Below are 19226 nucleotides of genomic sequence, written 5' to 3' on the forward strand. Positions count from 1 at the left end.
GTTGTGTTATATAAGAAGCTGTCCATAGACGATATGCTTATTAACAACACATATATGTTCATGTATAAGGTGGAGACTATGACATCTCTGCAGGTCTAGATATTACATCTAGCCTTATTGTTATCAGTAATTAATATAAATATTAATTACCTGTCCTGTGGTTCCTTTCTTGCAGTTGACGGGGGTATAGGTCACTTTCACCTTCTCACCGGACATCAGTCACCTATAAAAAGACACAGGTATGATAACATGTTCCTGATACATGCTACAGACGCTAATATATATAACACTCTAGGGCCAGAACTACTTATCTCAGGGATTATGAAACCGCATAAGAAAAAGGAACAAAAAAAAAAATGGAACACATTGGGATTTAGATGGTAGGGATTTTTATTTCTATAGTAGTGCAGTGTACTACTCCTCCCATCATCCCAGGATGATGTTGACGCAGACTATTGACAGGTTTTTGGAGGGTTTGTTTTTGTAATGTTTGGGTTATTTCTTAATTTTCATTTATTTATTCATACATTTTAAGGGTAATATATGTTTTCTTTGGGGGAGGGGGCAGAAAATTTTATAAATTATTATTGTGTATTTCTTTTTTCAAAAGCATTTCTGCCTTTCTACTGTTTTATTTTTCTTTTTTTGTTGGTGGGGGAGGGGGGGGGGGTCAATAAATCATGTTATTACACTTTTATTTTATGGGTTGTTTTTTTCACCCATATTCTCATTAGAGGGCAACCTTTCACCAAAGATCTGATTATTTCTATAAAACACTGCACTACTATTGTGGTGCAGTGTATTATTCCTCTTAGCATTATTCTGACAGGCAGTGCATGGTTATGGCATTGTGAGGGATTTGTATGGGGTTATATAGTTTTTGGGGGAATTTTTATATATTTTTTCTATTTTCTTAATTTTATATTTCATACCAAATATGTTTTTTTAGGGATATTTTTGTAGAAGTTTTTTTTCTTTTTTAATTATTTTATTAACCTTCTTTTTCTTTTATTGTTTTTAATGGAAATATTTCACCAGTGTCACCTACACAAAAGTGGCGGTACTGACAGATAGTGCAGGTGACACTGGTGACAACGGTACTTACCTTTTCCCGTTCAGTAGCGGGAATCTCCGGTGATCTTCTCTGTTAAGCTTCAGCTCTGGCCAGCTTTGTGCATGGGCGGAGCATAGGGACATCACCACTGCTGTTCTTTAGCAGCGGGACCAAGCAGGGAGCAGCAGCGGTGATGTCACTAAGCTCTGCCAATGCCCCTAGCCGCTGCTGCTCTCTGCTGGACTCGTAGCAGCAGTGACATTCCTAAGCTCCACTCGTGCCCCAAGCCGGGCCTAGAGCTGAAGCTTAACAGAGAAGATTACCGGAGATCCCCTCCACGGAACGGGACAAGGCAAGGACCATTGTCATTAGTGTCACCTGCACTATCTGTTGGTACCGACAGGTTAGTGCAGGTGACAATGGTGACAAATTTCCTTTAACTATTCCCATCAAGGGACTTTGAGCAGCAATCTTTCGATAGCTATGTAAGAATACACTGCACTAGTGTCTTAGGCCTCTTGTCATTATTCTAAAAGACAATGTATGGTTACAGTATTGTCAGGGGTTTTATTTCGGGTTTTTGGTTTAAAATTATTTTTTCTTTTTTTAACATGTTTTTTTTTTAGGGTGTTCTGTTTGAATATTTTTTTTAACTTTTTTTTCTTTATTTTTATTTTTTGGTCTTTTTTTTTTAACAAATTCGATTAGAGGCCTTTCCCCAGTGATCTTGTGATCACCCATATAATACATTGCAATAGTGTTATAGTGCAGTGTATTATCGCTGTCAGCATTATGTTGACAGCCGATTTTTAATTATAGCTTATGTGAGGGGAGAAATGGGTTATTTTTTTTTTATTCTTTTTTATATAAACATTTATTTTTTGTAGGGGTTGGGGTGGGGTGAATTATTTTATAAATTGTTTATTTTTAACTTCATTTACATAGGATCCGGGCAGAATACATTGCCATCTATGATGACGGTAATGTACGCTTGGAACCTCCGGCAATAGTTATTCTGGATGAAAATTCCTAGCTAGCCTTTACGTTTTTTTTACAAAGGGGACTTTTAACAGCGATCTTAAGATCGCTCATATAATACACTGCACTAGTATTAAAGTGCAGTGTATTATGCGCTTCATGATTATTTCAACAGGCTATGTATTATTATGGCTATAGTCTTTTAATATATAGTTTTTTAATTCTCATTATTTTTATAATTATATATTTGTAGCAAAAACAAATTATTGATTTTTCTTTACATTACAGTTATGTTCTAAATCTGCAGTCAGTTTGTCTAAAGGAAACTTGTAAACCTTGGGGTAAGTTGGGTCTATTCTATTAAATATTGAAAAAGGAATTCCTACAAATAAAAAACAGATATTAAGGATCATAAATGTTCCTATTCTCTGTACCTGAGACATGGTTGTGTTATATAAGAAGCTGTCCATAGACGATATGCTTATTAACAACACATATATGTTCATGTATAAGGTGGAGACTATGACATCTCTGCAGGTCTAGATATTACATCTAGCCTGATTGTTATCAGTAATTAATATAAATATTAATTACCTGTCCTGTGGTTCCTTTCTTGCAGTTGACGGGGGTATAGGTCACTTTCACCTTCTCACCGGACATCAGTCACCTGTAAAAAGACACAGGTATGATAACATGTTCCTGATACATGCTACAGACGCTAATATATATAACACTCTAGGGCCAGAACTACTTATCTCAGGGATTATGAAACCGCATAAGAAAAAGGAACAAAAAAAAAAAATGGAACACATTGGGATTTAGATGGTAGGGATTTTTATTTCTATAGTAGTGCAGTGTACTACTCTTCCCATCATCCCAGGATGATGTTGACGCAGACTATTGACAGGTTTATGGAGGGTTTGTTTTTGTAATGTTTGGGTTATTTCTTAATTTTCATTTATTTATTCATACATTTTAAGGGTAATATATGTTTTCTTTGGGGGAGGGGGCAGAAAATTTTATAAATTATTATTGTGCATTTCTTTTTTCAAAAGCATTTCTGCGTTTCTACTGTTTTCTTTTTCTTTTTTTGTTGGTGGGGGAGGGGGGGGGGGTCAATAAATCATGTTATTACACTTTTATTTTATGGGTTGTTTTTTTCACCCATATTCCCATTAGAGGGCAACCTTTCACCAAAGATCTGATTATTTCTATAAAACACTGCACTACTATTGTGGTGCAGTGTATTATTCCTCTTAGCATTATTCTGACAGGCAGTGCATGGTTATGGCATTGTGAGGGATTTGTATGGGGTTATATAGTTTTTGGGGGAATTTTTATATATTTTTTCTATTTTCTTAATTTTATATTTCATACCAAATATGTTTTTTTAGGGATATTTTTGTAGAAGTTTTTTTTCTTTTTTAATTATTTTATTAACCTTCTATTTCTTTTATTGCTTTTAATGGAAATATGTCACCAGTGTCACCTACACAAAAGTGGCGGTACTGACAGTGCAGGTGACACTGGTGACAACGGTACTTACCTTTTCCCGTTCAGTGGCGGGAATCTCCGGTGATCTTCTCTGTTAAGCTTCAGCTCTGGCCAGCTTGGTGCATGGGCGGAGCATAGGGACATCACCACTGCTGTTCTTTAGCAGCGGGACCAAGCAGGGAGCAGCAGCGGTGATGTCACGAAGCTCTGCCAATGCCCCTAGCCGCTGCTGCTCTCTGCTGGACTCGTAGCAGCAGTGACATTCCTAAGCTCCACTCGTGCCCCAAGCCGGGCCCAGAGCTGAAGCTTAACAGAGAAGATTACCGGAGATCCCCTCCACGGAACGGGACAAGGCAAGGACCTTTGTCATTAGTGTCACCTGCACTATCTGTTGGTACCGACAGGTTAGTGCAGGTGACACTGGTGACAAATTTCCTTTAACTATTCCCATCAAGGGACTTTGAGCAGCAATCTTTCGATAGCTATGTTAGAATACACTGCACTAGTGTCTTAGGCCTCTTGTCATTATTCTAAAAGACAATGTATGGTTACAGTATTGTCAGGGGTTTTATTTCGGGTTTTTGGTTTAAAATTATTTTTTCTTTTTTTAACATGTTTTTTTTTTAGGGTGTTCTGTTTGAATATTTTTTTTAACTTTTTTTTCTTTATTTTTATTTTTTGGTCTTTTTTTTTTAACAAATTCGATGAGAGGCCTTTCCCCAGTGATCTTGTGATCACCCATATAATACATTGCAATAGTGTTATAGTGCAGTGTATTATCGCTGTCAGCATTATGTTGACAGCCGATTTTTAATTATAGCTTATGTGAGGGGAGAAATGGGTTATTTTTTTTTTATTCTTTTTTATATAAACATTTATTTTTTGTAGGGGTTGGGGTGGGGTGAATTATTTTATAAATTGTTTATTTTTAACTTCATTTACATAGGATCCGGGCAGAATACATTGCCATCTATGATGACGGTAATGTACGCTTGGAACCTCCGGCAATAGTTATTCCGGATGAAAATTCCTAGCTAGCCTTTACGTTTTTTTTACAAAGGGGACTTTTAACAGCGATCTTAAGATCGCTCATATAATGCACTGCACTAGTATTAAAGTGCAGTGTATTATGCGCTTCATGATTATTTCAACAGGCTATGTATTATTATGGCTATAGTCTTTTAATATATAGTTTTTTAATTCTCATTATTTTTATAATTATATATTTGTAGCAAAAACAAATTATTGATTTTTCTTTACATTACAGTTATGTTCTAAATCTGCAGTCAGTTTGTCTAAAGGAAACTTGTAAACCTTGGGGTAAGTTGGGTCTATTCTATTAAATATTGAAAAAGGAATTCCTACAAATAAAAACAGATATTAAGGATCATAAATGTTCCTATTCTCTGTACCTGAGACATGGTTGTGTTATATAAGAAGCTGTCCATAGACGATATGCTTATTAACAACACATATATGTTCATGTATAAGGTGGAGACTATGACATCTCTGCAGGTCTAGATATTACATCTAGCCTGATTGTTATCAGTAATTAATATAAATATTAATTACCTGTCCTGTGGTTCCTTTCTTGCAGTTGACGGGGGTATAGGTCACTTTCACCTTCTCACCGGACATCAGTCACCTGTAAAAAGACACAGGTATGATAACATGTTCCTGATACATGCTACAGACGCTAATATATATAACACTCTAGGGCCAGAACTACTTATCTCAGGGATTATGAAACCGCATAAGAAAAAGGAACAAAAAAAAAAAATGGAACACATTGGGATTTAGATGGTAGGGATTTTTATTTCTATAGTAGTGCAGTGTACTACTCTTCCCATCATCCCAGGATGATGTTGACGCAGACTATTGACAGGTTTATGGAGGGTTTGTTTTTGTAATGTTTGGGTTATGTCTTAATTTTCATTTATTTATTCATACATTTTAAGGGTAATATATGTTTTCTTTGGGGGAGGGGGCAGAAAATTTTATAAATTATTATTGTGCATTTCTTTTTTCAAAAGCATTTCTGCGTTTCTACTGTTTTCTTTTTCTTTTTTTGTTGGTGGGGGAGGGGGGGGGGGGTCAATAAATCATGTTATTACACTTTTATTTTATGGGTTGTTTTTTTCACCCATATTCCCATTAGAGGGCAACCTTTCACCAAAGATCTGATTATTTCTATAAAACACTGCACTACTATTGTGGTGCAGTGTATTATTCCTCTTAGCATTATTCTGACAGGCAGTGCATGGTTATGGCATTGTGAGGGATTTGTATGGGGTTATATAGTTTTTGGGGGAATTTTTATATATTTTTTCTATTTTCTTAATTTTATATTTCATACCAAATATGTTTTTTTAGGGATATTTTTGTAGAAGTTTTTTTTCTTTTTTAATTATTTTATTAACCTTCTATTTCTTTTATTGCTTTTAATGGAAATATGTCACCAGTGTCACCTACACAAAAGTGGCGGTACTGACAGTGCAGGTGACACTGGTGACAACGGTACTTACCTTTTCCCGTTCAGTGGCGGGAATCTCCGGTGATCTTCTCTGTTAAGCTTCAGCTCTGGCCAGCTTGGTGCATGGGCGGAGCATAGGGACATCACCACTGCTGTTCTTTAGCAGCGGGACCAAGCAGGGAGCAGCAGCGGTGATGTCACGAAGCTCTGCCAATGCCCCTAGCCGCTGCTGCTCTCTGCTGGACTCGTAGCAGCAGTGACATTCCTAAGCTCCACTCGTGCCCCAAGCCGGGCCCAGAGCTGAAGCTTAACAGAGAAGATTACCGGAGATCCCCTCCACGGAACGGGACAAGGCAAGGACCTTTGTCATTAGTGTCACCTGCACTATCTGTTGGTACCGACAGGTTAGTGCAGGTGACACTGGTGACAAATTTCCTTTAACTATTCCCATCAAGGGACTTTGAGCAGCAATCTTTCGATAGCTATGTTAGAATACACTGCACTAGTGTCTTAGGCCTCTTGTCATTATTCTAAAAGACAATGTATGGTTACAGTATTGTCAGGGGTTTTATTTCGGGTTTTTGGTTTAAAATTATTTTTTCTTTTTTTAATATGTTTTTTTTTAGGGTGTTCTGTTTGAATATTTTTTTAACTTTTTTTTCTTTATTTTTTATTTTTTGGTCTTTTTTTTTTTTAACAAATTCGATGAGAGGCCTTTCCCCAGTGATCTTGTGATCACCCATATAATACATTGCAATAGTGTTATAGTGCAGTGTATTATCGCTGTCAGCATTATGTTGACAGCCGATTTTTAATTATAGCTTATGTGAGGGGAGAAATGGGTTATTTTTTTTTTATTCTTTTTTATATAAACATTTATTTTTTTGTAGGGGTTGGGGTGGGGTGAATTATTTTATAAATTGTTTATTTTTAACTTCATTTACATAGGATCCGGGCAGAATACATTGCCATCTATGATGACGGTAATGTACGCTTGGAACCTCCGGCAATAGTTATTCCTGATGAAAATTCCTAGCTAGCCTTTACATTTTTTTTTTACAAAGGGGACTTTTAACAGCGATCTTAAGATCGCTCATATAATACACTGCACTAGTATTAAAGTGCAGTGTATTATGCGCTTCATGATTATTTCAACAGGCTATGTATTATTATGGCTATAGTCTTTTAATATATAGTTTTTTAATTCTCATTATTTTTATAATTATATATTTGTAGCAAAAACAAATTATAGATTTTTCTTTACATTACAGTTATGTTCTAAATCTGCAGTCAGTTTGTCTAAAGAAAACTTGTAAACCTTGGGGTAAGTTGGGTCTATTCTATTAAATATTGAAAAAGGAATTCCTACAAATAAAAAACAGATATTAAGGATCATAAATGTTCCTATTCTCTGTACCTGAGACATGGTTGTGTTATATAAGAAGCTGTCCATAGACGATATGCTTATTAACAACACATATATGTTCATGTATAAGGTGGAGACTATGACATCTCTGCAGGTCTAGATATTACATCTAGCCTGATTGTTATCAGTAATTAATATAAATATTAATTACCTATCCTGTGGTTCCTTTCTTGCAGTTGACGGGGGTATAGGTCACTTTCACCTTCTCACCGGACATCAGTCACCTGTAAAAAGACACAGGTATGATAACATGTTCCTGATACATGCTACAGATGCTAATATATATAACACTCTAGGGCCAGAACTACTTATCTCAGGGATTATGAAACCGCATATGAAAAAGGAACAAAAAAAAAAAATGGAACACATTGGGATTTAGATGGTAGGGATTTTTATTTCTATAGTAGTGCAGTGTACTACTCTTCCCATCATCCCAGGATGATGTTGACGCAGACTATTGACAGGTTTTTGGAGGGTTTGTTTTTGTAATGTTTGGGTTATGTCTTAATTTTCATTTATTTATTCATACATTTTAAGGGTAATATATGTTTTCTTTGGGGGAGGGGGCAGAAAATTTTATAAATTATTATTGTGCATTTCTTTTTTCAAAAGCATTTCTGCGTTTCTACTGTTTTCTTTTTCTTTTTTTGTTGGTGGGGGAGGGGGGGGGGTCAATAAATCATGTTATTACACTTTTATTTTATGGGTTGTTTTTTTCACCCATATTCCCATTAGAGGGCAACCTTTCACCAAAGATCTGATTATTTCTATAAAACACTGCACTACTATTGTGATGCAGTGTATTATTCCTCTTAGCATTATTCTGACAGGCAGTGCATGGTTATGGCATTGTGAGGGATTTGTATGGGGTTATATAGTTTTTGGGGGAATTTTTATATATTTTTTCTATTTTCTTAATTTTATATTTCATACCAAATATGTTTTTTTAGGGATATTTTTGTAGAAGTTTTTTTTCTTTTTTAATTATTTTATTAACCTTCTATTTCTTTTATTGCTTTTAATGGAAATATGTCACCAGTGTCACCTACACAAAAGTGGCGGTACTGACAGTGCAGGTGACACTGGTGACAACGGTACTTACCTTTTCCCGTTCAGTGGCGGGAATCTCCGGTGATCTTCTCTGTTAAGCTTCAGCTCTGGCCAGCTTGGTGCATGGGCGGAGCATAGGGACATCACCACTGCTGTTCTTTAGCAGCGGGACCAAGCAGGGAGCAGCAGCGGTGATGTCACGAAGCTCTGCCAATGCCCCTAGCCGCTGCTGCTCTCTGCTGGACTCGTAGCAGCAGTGACATTCCTAAGCTCCACTCGTGCCCCAAGCCGGGCCCAGAGCTGAAGCTTAACAGAGAAGATTACCGGAGATCCCCTCCACGGAACGGGACAAGGCAAGGACCTTTGTCATTAGTGTCACCTGCACTATCTGTTGGTACCGACAGGTTAGTGCAGGTGACACTGGTGACAAATTTCCTTTAACTATTCCCATCAAGGGACTTTGAGCAGCAATCTTTCGATAGCTATGTAAGAATACACTGCACTAGTGTCTTAGGCCTCTTGTCATTATTCTAAAAGACAATGTATGGTTACAGTATTGTCGGGTTTTATTTCGGGTTTTTGGTTTAAAATTATTTTTTCTTTTTTTAATATGTTTTTTTTTAGGGTGTTCTGTTTGAATATTTTTTTTTACTTTTTTTTCTTTATTTTTTATTTTTTGGTCTTTTTTTTTTTTTAACAAATTCGATGAGAGGCCTTTCCCCAGTGATCTTGTGATCACCCATATAATACATTGCAATAGTGTTATAGTGCAGTGTATTATCGCTGTCAGCATTATGTTGACAGCCGATTTTTAATTATAGCTTATGTGAGGGGAGAAATGGGTTATTTTTTTTTTATTCTTTTTTATATAAACATTTATTTTTTTGTAGGGGTTGGGGTGGGGTGAATTATTTTATAAATTGTTTATTTTTAACTTCATTTACATAGGATCCGGGCAGAATACATTGCCATCTATGATGACGGTAATGTACGCTTGGAACCTCCGGCAATAGTTATTCCTGATGAAAATTCCTAGCTAGCCTTTACATTTTTTTTTTACAAAGGGGACTTTTAACAGCGATCTTAAGATCGCTCATATAATACACTGCACTAGTATTAAAGTGCAGTGTATTATGCGCTTCATGATTATTTCAACAGGCTATGTATTATTATGGCTATAGTCTTTTAATATATAGTTTTTTAATTCTCATTATTTTTATAATTATATATTTGTAGCAAAAACAAATTATAGATTTTTCTTTACATTACAGTTATGTTCTAAATCTGCAGTCAGTTTGTCTAAAGGAAACTTGTAAACCTTGGGGTAAGTTGGGTCTATTCTATTAAATATTGATAAAGGAATTCCTACAAATAAAAAACAGATATTAAGGATCATAAATGTTCCTATTCTCTGTACCTGAGACATGGTTGTGTTATATAAGAAGCTGTCCATAGACGATATGCTTATTAACAACACATATATGTTCATGTATAAGGTGGAGACTATGACATCTCTGCAGGTCTAGATATTACATCTAGCCTGATTGTTATCAGTAATTAATATAAATATTAATTACCTGTCCTGTGGTTCCTTTCTTGCAGTTGACGGGGGTATAGGTCACTTTCACCTTCTCACCGGACATCAGTCACCTGTAAAAAGACACAGGTATGATAACATGTTCCTGATACATGCTACAGACGCTAATATATATAACACTCTAGGGTCAGAACTACTTATCTCAGGGATTATGAAACCGCATAAGAAAAAGGAACAAAAAAAAAAAATGGAACACATTGGGATTTAGATGGTAGGGATTTTTATTTCTATAGTAGTGCAGTGTACTACTCTTCCCATCATCCCAGGATGATGTTGACGCAGACTATTGACAGGTTTTTGGAGGGTTTGTTTTTGTAATGTTTGGGTTATGTCTTAATTTTCATTTATTTTTTCATACATTTTAAGGGTAATATATGTTTTCTTTGGGGGAGGGGGCAGAAAATTTTATAAATTATTATTGTGTATTTCTTTTTTCAAAAGCATTTCTGCCTTTCTACTGTTTTCTTTTTCTTTTTTTGTTGGTGGGGGAGGGGGGGGGTCAATAAATCATGTTATTACACTTTTATTTTATGGGTTGTTTTTTTCACCCATATTCCCATTAGAGGGCAACCTTTCACCAAAGATCTGATTATTTCTATAAAACACTGCACTACTATTGTGGTGCAGTGTATTATTCCTCTTAGCATTATTCTGACAGGCAGTGCATGGTTATGGCATTGTGAGGGATTTGTATGGGGTTATATAGTTTTTGGGGGAATTTTTATATATTTTTTCTATTTTCTTAATTTTATATTTCATACCAAATATGTTTTTTTAGGGATATTTTTGTAGAAGTTTTTTTTCTTTTTTAATTATTTTATTAACCTTCTTTTTCTTTTATTGTTTTTAATGGAAATATGTCACCAGTGTCACCTACACAAAAGTGGCGGTACTGACAGATAGTGCAGGTGACACTGGTGACAACGGTACTTACCTTTTCCCGTTCAGTGGCGGGAATCTCCGGTGATCTTCTCTGTTAAGCTTCAGCTCTGGCCAGCTTTGTGCATGGGCGGAGCATAGGGACATCACCACTGCTGTTCTTTAGCAGCGGGACCAAGCAGGGAGCAGCAGCGGTGATGTCACTAAGCTCTGCCAATGCCCCTAGCCGCTGCTGCTCTCTGCTGGACTCGTAGCAGCAGTGACATTCCTAAGCTCCACTCGTGCCCCAAGCCGGGCCTAGAGCTGAAGCTTAACAGAGAAGATTACCGGAGATCCCCTCCACGGAACGGGACAAGGCAAGGACCTTTGTCATTAGTGTCACCTGCACTATCTGTTGGTACCGACAGGTTAGTGCAGGTGACACTGGTGACAAATTTCCTTTAACTATTCCCATCAAGGGACTTTGAGCAGCAATCTTTCTATAACTATGTAATAATACACTGCACTAGTGTCTTAGGCCTCTTGTCATTATTCTAAAAGACAATGTATGGTTACAGTATTGTCAGGGGTTTTATTTCGGGTTTTTGGTTTAAAATTTTTTTTTCTTTTTTTAATATGTTTTTTTTTAGGGTGTTCTGTTTGAATATTTTTTTTAACTTTTTTTTCTTTATTTTTTATTTTTTGGTCTTTTTTTTTTTTTAACAAATTCGATGAGAGGCCTTTCCCCAGTGATCTTGTGATCACCCATATAATACATTGCAATAGTGTTATAGTGCAGTGTATTATCGCTGTCAGCATTATGTTGACAGCCGATTTTTAATTATAGCTTATGTGAGGGGAGAAATGGGTTATTTTTTTTTTATTCTTTTTTATATAAACATTTATTTTTTTGTAGGGGTTGGGGTGGGGTGAATTATTTTATAAATTGTTTATTTTTAACTTCATTTACATAGGATCCGGGCAGAATACATTGCCATCTATGATGACGGTAATGTACGCTTGGAACCTCCGGCAATAGTTATTCCTGATGAAAATTCCTAGCTAGCCTTTACATTTTTTTTTTACAAAGGGGACTTTTAACAGCGATCTTAAGATCGCTCATATAATACACTGCACTAGTATTAAAGTGCAGTGTATTATGCGCTTCATGATTATTTCAACAGGCTATGTATTATTATGGCTATAGTCTTTTAATATATAGTTTTTTAATTCTCATTATTTTTATAATTATATATTTGTAGCAAAAACAAATTATAGATTTTTCTTTACATTACAGTTATGTTCTAAATCTGCAGTCAGTTTGTCTAAAGGAAACTTGTAAACCTTGGGGTAAGTTGGGTCTATTCTATTAAATATTGATAAAGGAATTCCTACAAATAAAAAACAGATATTAAGGATCATAAATGTTCCTATTCTCTGTACCTGAGACATGGTTGTGTTATATAAGAAGCTGTCCATAGACGATATGCTTATTAACAACACATATATGTTCATGTATAAGGTGGAGACTATGACATCTCTGCAGGTCTAGATATTACATCTAGCCTGATTGTTATCAGTAATTAATATAAATATTAATTACCTGTCCTGTGGTTCCTTTCTTGCAGTTGACGGGGGTATAGGTCACTTTCACCTTCTCACCGGACATCAGTCACCTGTAAAAAGACACAGGTATGATAACATGTTCCTGATACATGCTACAGACGCTAATATATATAACACTCTAGGGCCAGAACTACTTATCTCAGGGATTATGAAACCGCATAAGAAAAAGGAACAAAAAAAAAAATGGAACACATTGGGATTTAGATGGTAGGGATTTTTATTTCTATAGTAGTGCAGTGTACTACTCTTCCCATCATCCCAGGATGATGTTGACGCAGACTATTGACAGGTTTTTGGAGGGTTTGTTTTTGTAATGTTTGGGTTATGTCTTAATTTTCATTTATTTATTCATACATTTTAAGGGTAATATATGTTTTCTTTGGGGGAGGGGGCAGAAAATTTTATAAATTATTATTGTGTATTTCTTTTTTCAAAAGCATTTCTGCCTTTCTACTGTTTTCTTTTTCTTTTTTGTTGGTGGGGGAGGGGGGGGGGGGTCAATAAATCATGTTATTACACTTTTATTTTATGGGTTGTTTTTTTCACCCATATTCCCATTAGAGGGCAACCTTTCACCAAAGATCTGATTATTTCTATAAAACACTGCACTACTATTGTGGTGCAGTGTATTATTCCTCTTAGCATTATTCTGACAGGCAGTGCATGGTTATGGCATTGTGAGGGATTTGTATGGGGTTATATAGTTTTTGGGGGAATTTTTATATATTTTTTCTATTTTCTTAATTTTATATTTCATACCAAATATGTTTTTTTAGGGATATTTTTGTAGAAGTTTTTTTTCTTTTTTAATTATTTTATTAACCTTCTTTTTCTTTTATTGTTTTTAATGGAAATATGTCACCAGTGTCACCTACACAAAAGTGGCGGTACTGACAGACAGTGCAGGTGACACTGGTGACAACGGTACTTACCTTTTCCCGTTCAGTGGCGGGAATCTCCGGTGATCTTCTCTGTTAAGCTTCAGCTCTGGCCAGCTTGGTGCATGGGCGGAGCATAGGGACATCACCACTGCTGTTCTTTAGCAGCGGAACCAAGCAGGGAGCAGCAGCGGTGATGTCACTAAGCTCTGCCAATGCCCCTAGCCGCTGCTGCTCTCTGCTGGACTCGTAGCAGCAGTGACATTCCTAAGCTCCACTCGTGCCCCAAGCCGGGCCTAGAGCTGAAGCTTAACAGAGAAGATTACCGGAGATCCCCTCCACGGAACGGGACAAGGCAAGGACCTTTGTCATTATTGTCACCTGCACTATCTGTTGGTACCGACAGGTTAGTGCAGGTGACAATGGTGACAAATTTCCTTTAACTATTCCCATCAAGGGACTTTGAGCAGCAATCTTTCGATAGCTATGTAAGAATACACTGCACTAGTGTCTTAGGCCTCTTGTCATTATTCTAAAAGACAATGTATGGTTACAGTATTGTCAGGGGTTTTATTTCGGGTTTTTGGTTTAAAATTATTTTTTCTTTTTTTAACATGTTTTTTTTTTAGGGTGTTCTGTTTGAATATTTTTTTTAACTTTTTTTTCTTTATTTTTATTTTTTGGTCTTTTTTTTTTAACAAATTCGATGAGAGGCCTTTCCCCAGTGATCTTGTGATCACCCATATAATACATTGCAATAGTGTTATAGTGCAGTGTATTATCGCTGTCAGCATTATGTTGACAGCCGATTTTTAATTATAGCTTATGTGAGGGGAGAAATGGGTTATTTTTTTTTTATTCTTTTTTATATAAACATTTATTTTTTGTAGGGGTTGGGGTGGGGTGAATTATTTTATAAATTGTTTATTTTTAACTTCATTTACATAGGATCCGGGCAGAATACATTGCCATCTATGATGACGGTAATGTACGCTTGGAACCTCCGGCAATAGTTATTCCGGATGAAAATTCCTAGCTAGCCTTTACGTTTTTTTTACAAAGGGGACTTTTAACAGCGATCTTAAGATCGCTCATATAATACACTGCACTAGTATTAAAGTGCAGTGTATTATGCGCTTCATGATTATTTCAACAGGCTATGTATTATTATGGCTATAGTCTTTTAATATATAGTTTTTTAATTCTCATTATTTTTATAATTATATATTTGTAGCAAAAACAAATTATTGATTTTTCTTTACATTACAGTTATGTTCTAAATCTGCAGTCAGTTTGTCTAAAGGAAACTTGTAAACCTTGGGGTAAGTTGGGTCTATTCTATTAAATATTAAAAAAGGAATTCCTACAAATAAAAAACAGATATTAAGGATCATAAATGTTCCTATTCTCTGTACCTGAGACATGGTTGTGTTATATAAGAAGCTGTCCATAGACGATATGCTTATTAACAACACATATATGTTCATGTATAAGGTGGAGACTATGACATCTCTGCAGGTCTAGATATTACATCTAGCCTGATTGTTATCAGTAATTAATATAAATATTAATTACCTGTCCTGTGGTTCCTTTCTTGCAGTTGACGGGGGTATAGGTCACTTTCACCTTCTCACCGGACATCAGTCACCTGTAAAAAGACACAGGTATGATAACATGTTCCTGATACATGCTACAGACGCTAATATATATAACACTCTAGGGCCAGAACTACTTATCTCAGGGATTATGAAACCGCATAAGAAAAAGGAACAAAAAAAAAAAATGGAACACATTGGGATTTAGATGGTAGGGATTTTTATTTCTATAGTAGTGCAGTGTACTACTCTTCCCATCATCCCAGGATGATGTTGACGCAGACTATTGACAGGTTTATGGAGGGTTTGTTTTTGTAATGTTTGGGTTATGTCTTAATTTTCATTTATTTATTCATACATTTTAAGGGTAATATATGTTTTCTTTGGGGGAGGGGGCAGAAAATTTTATAAATTATTATTGTGTATTTCTTTTTTCAAAAGCATTTCTGCGTTTCTACTGTTTTCTTTTTCTTTTTTTGTTGGTGGGGGAGGGGGGGGGGTCAATAAATCATGTTATTACACTTTTATTTTATGGGTTGTTTTTTTCACCCATATTCCCATTAGAGGGCAACCTTTCACCAAAGATCTGATTATTTCTATAAAACACTGCACTACTATTGTGGTGCAGTGTATTATTCCTCTTAGCATTATTCTGACAGGCAGTGCATGGTTATGGCATTGTGAGGGATTTGTATGGGGTTATATAGTTTTTGGGGGAATTTTTATATATTTTTTCTATTTTCTTAATTTTATACTTCATACCAAATATGTTTTTTTAGGGATATTTTTGTAGAAGTTTTTTTTTCTTTTTTAATTATTTTATTAACCTTCTATTTCTTTTATTGCTTTTAATGGAAATATGTCACCAGTGTCACCTACACAAAAGTGGCGGTACTGACAGTGCAGGTGACACTGGTGACAACGGTACTTACCTTTTCCCGTTCAGTGGCGGGAATCTCCGGTGATCTTCTCTGTTAAGCTTCAGCTCTGGCCAGCTTGGTGCATGGGCGGAGCATAGGGACATCACCACTGCTGTTCTTTAGCAGCGGGACCAAGCAGGGAGCAGCAGCGGTGATGTCACGAAGCTCTGCCAATGCCCCTAGCCGCTGCTGCTCTCTGCTGGACTCGTAGCAGCAGTGACATTCCTAAGCTCCACTCGTGCCCCAAGCCGGGCCCAGAGCTGAAGCTTAACAGAGAAGATTACCGGAGATCCCCTCCACGGAACGGGACAAGGCAAGGACCTTTGTCATTAGTGTCACCTGCACTATCTGTTGGTACCGACAGGTTAGTGCAGGTGACACTGGTGACAAATTTCCTTTAACTATTCCCATCAAGGGACTTTGAGCAGCAATCTTTCGATAGCTATGTTAGAATACACTGCACTAGTGTCTTAGGCCTCTTGTCATTATTCTAAAAGACAATGTATGGTTACAGTATTGTCAGGGGTTTTATTTCGGGTTTTTGGTTTAAAATGATTTTTTCTTTTTTTAACATGTTTTTTTTTTAGGGTGTTCTGTTTGAATATTTTTTTTAACTTTTTTTTCTTTATTTTTATTTTTTGGTCTTTTTTTTTTAACAAATTCGATGAGAGGCCTTTCCCCAGTGATCTTGTGATCACCCATATAATACATTGCAATAGTGTTATAGTGCAGTGTATTATCGCTGTCAGCATTATGTTGACAGCCGATTTTTAATTATAGCTTATGTGAGGGGAGAAATGGGTTATTTTTTTTTTATTCTTTTTTATATAAACATTTATTTTTTGTAGGGGTTGGGGTGGGGTGAATTATTTTATAAATTGTTTATTTTTAACTTCATTTACATAGGATCCGGGCAGAATACATTGCCATCTATGATGACGGTAATGTACGCTTGGAACCTCCGGCAATAGTTATTCCGGATGAAAATTCCTAGCTAGCCTTTACGTTTTTTTTACAAAGGGGACTTTTAACAGCGATCTTAAGATCGCTCATATAATACACTGCACTAGTATTAAAGTGCAGTGTATTATGCGCTTCATGATTATTTCAACAGGCTATGTATTATTATGGCTATAGTCTTTTAATATATAGTTTTTTAATTCTCATTATTTTTATAATTATATATTTGTAGCAAAAACAAATTATTGATTTTTCTTTACATTACAGTTATGTTCTAAATCTGCAGTCAGTTTGTCTAAAGGAAACTTGTAAACCTTGGGGTAAGTTGGGTCTATTCTATTAAATATTGAAAAAGGAATTCCTACAAATAAAAAACAGATATTAAGGATCATAAATGTTCCTATTCTCTGTACCTGAGACATGGTTGTGTTATATAAGAAGCTGTCCATAGACGATATGCTTATTAACAACACATATATGTTCATGTATAAGGTGGAGACTATGACATCTCTGCAGGTCTAGATATTACATCTAGCCTGATTGTTATCAGTAATTAATATAAATATTAATTACCTGTCCTGTGGTTCCTTTCTTGCAGTTGACGGGGGTATAGGTCACTTTCACCTTCTCACCGGACATCAGTCACCTGTAAAAAGACACAGGTATGATAACATGTTCCTGATACATGCTACAGACGCTAATATATATAACACTCTAGGGCCAGAACTACTTATCTCAGGGATTATGAAACCGCATAAGAAAAAGGAACAAAAAAAAAAAATGGAACACATTGGGATTTAGATGGTAGGGATTTTTATTTCTATAGTAGTGCAGTGTACTACTCTTCCCATCATCCCAGGATGATGTTGACGCAGACTATTGACAGGTTTATGGAGGGTTTGTTTTTGTAATGTTTGGGTTATGTCTTAATTTTCATTTATTTATTCATACATTTTAAGGGTAATATATGTTTTCTTTGGGGGAGGGGGCAGAAAATTTTATAAATTATTATTGTGCATTTCTTTTTTCAAAAGCATTTCTGCGTTTCTACTGTTTTCTTTTTCTTTTTTTGTTGGTGGGGGAGGGGGGGGGGGGTCAATAAATCATGTTATTACACTTTTATTTTATGGGTTGTTTTTTTCACCCATATTCCCATTAGAGGGCAACCTTTCACCAAAGATCTGATTATTTCTATAAAACACTGCACTACTATTGTGGTGCAGTGTATTATTCCTCTTAGCATTATTCTGACAGGCAGTGCATGGTTATGGCATTGTGAGGGATTTGTATGGGGTTATATAGTTTTTGGGGGAATTTTTATATATTTTTTCTATTTTCTTAATTTTATATTTCATACCAAATATGTTTTTTTAGGGATATTTTTGTAGAAGTTTTTTTTCTTTTTTAATTATTTTATTAACCTTCTATTTCTTTTATTGCTTTTAATGGAAATATGTCACCAGTGTCACCTACACAAAAGTGGCGGTACTGACAGTGCAGGTGACACTGGTGACAACGGTACTTACCTTTTCCCGTTCAGTGGCGGGAATCTCCGGTGATCTTCTCTGTTAAGCTTCAGCTCTGGCCAGCTTGGTGCATGGGCGGAGCATAGGGACATCACCACTGCTGTTCTTTAGCAGCGGGACCAAGCAGGGAGCAGCAGCGGTGATGTCACGAAGCTCTGCCAATGCCCCTAGCCGCTGCTGCTCTCTGCTGGACTCGTAGCAGCAGTGACATTCCTAAGCTCCACTCGTGCCCCAAGCCGGGCCCAGAGCTGAAGCTTAACAGAGAAGATTACCGGAGATCCCCTCCACGGAACGGGACAAGGCAAGGACCTTTGTCATTAGTGTCACCTGCACTATCTGTTGGTACCGACAGGTTAGTGCAGGTGACACTGGTGACAAATTTCCTTTAACTATTCCCATCAAGGGACTTTGAGCAGCAATCTTTCGATAGCTATGTTAGAATACACTGCACTAGTGTCTTAGGCCTCTTGTCATTATTCTAAAAGACAATGTATGGTTACAGTATTGTCAGGGGTTTTATTTCGGGTTTTTGGTTTAAAATTATTTTTTCTTTTTTTAATATGTTTTTTTTTAGGGTGTTCTGTTTGAATATTTTTTTAACTTTTTTTTCTTTATTTTTTATTTTTTGGTCTTTTTTTTTTTTAACAAATTCGATGAGAGGCCTTTCCCCAGTGATCTTGTGATCACCCATATAATACATTGCAATAGTGTTATAGTGCAGTGTATTATCGCTGTCAGCATTATGTTGACAGCCGATTTTTAATTATAGCTTATGTGAGGGGAGAAATGGG

The sequence above is a fragment of the Hyla sarda genome, chromosome 13, assembly GCF_029499605.1.
Source record: "Hyla sarda isolate aHylSar1 chromosome 13, aHylSar1.hap1, whole genome shotgun sequence".
Lineage (NCBI taxonomy): Eukaryota > Metazoa > Chordata > Amphibia > Anura > Hylidae > Hyla > Hyla sarda.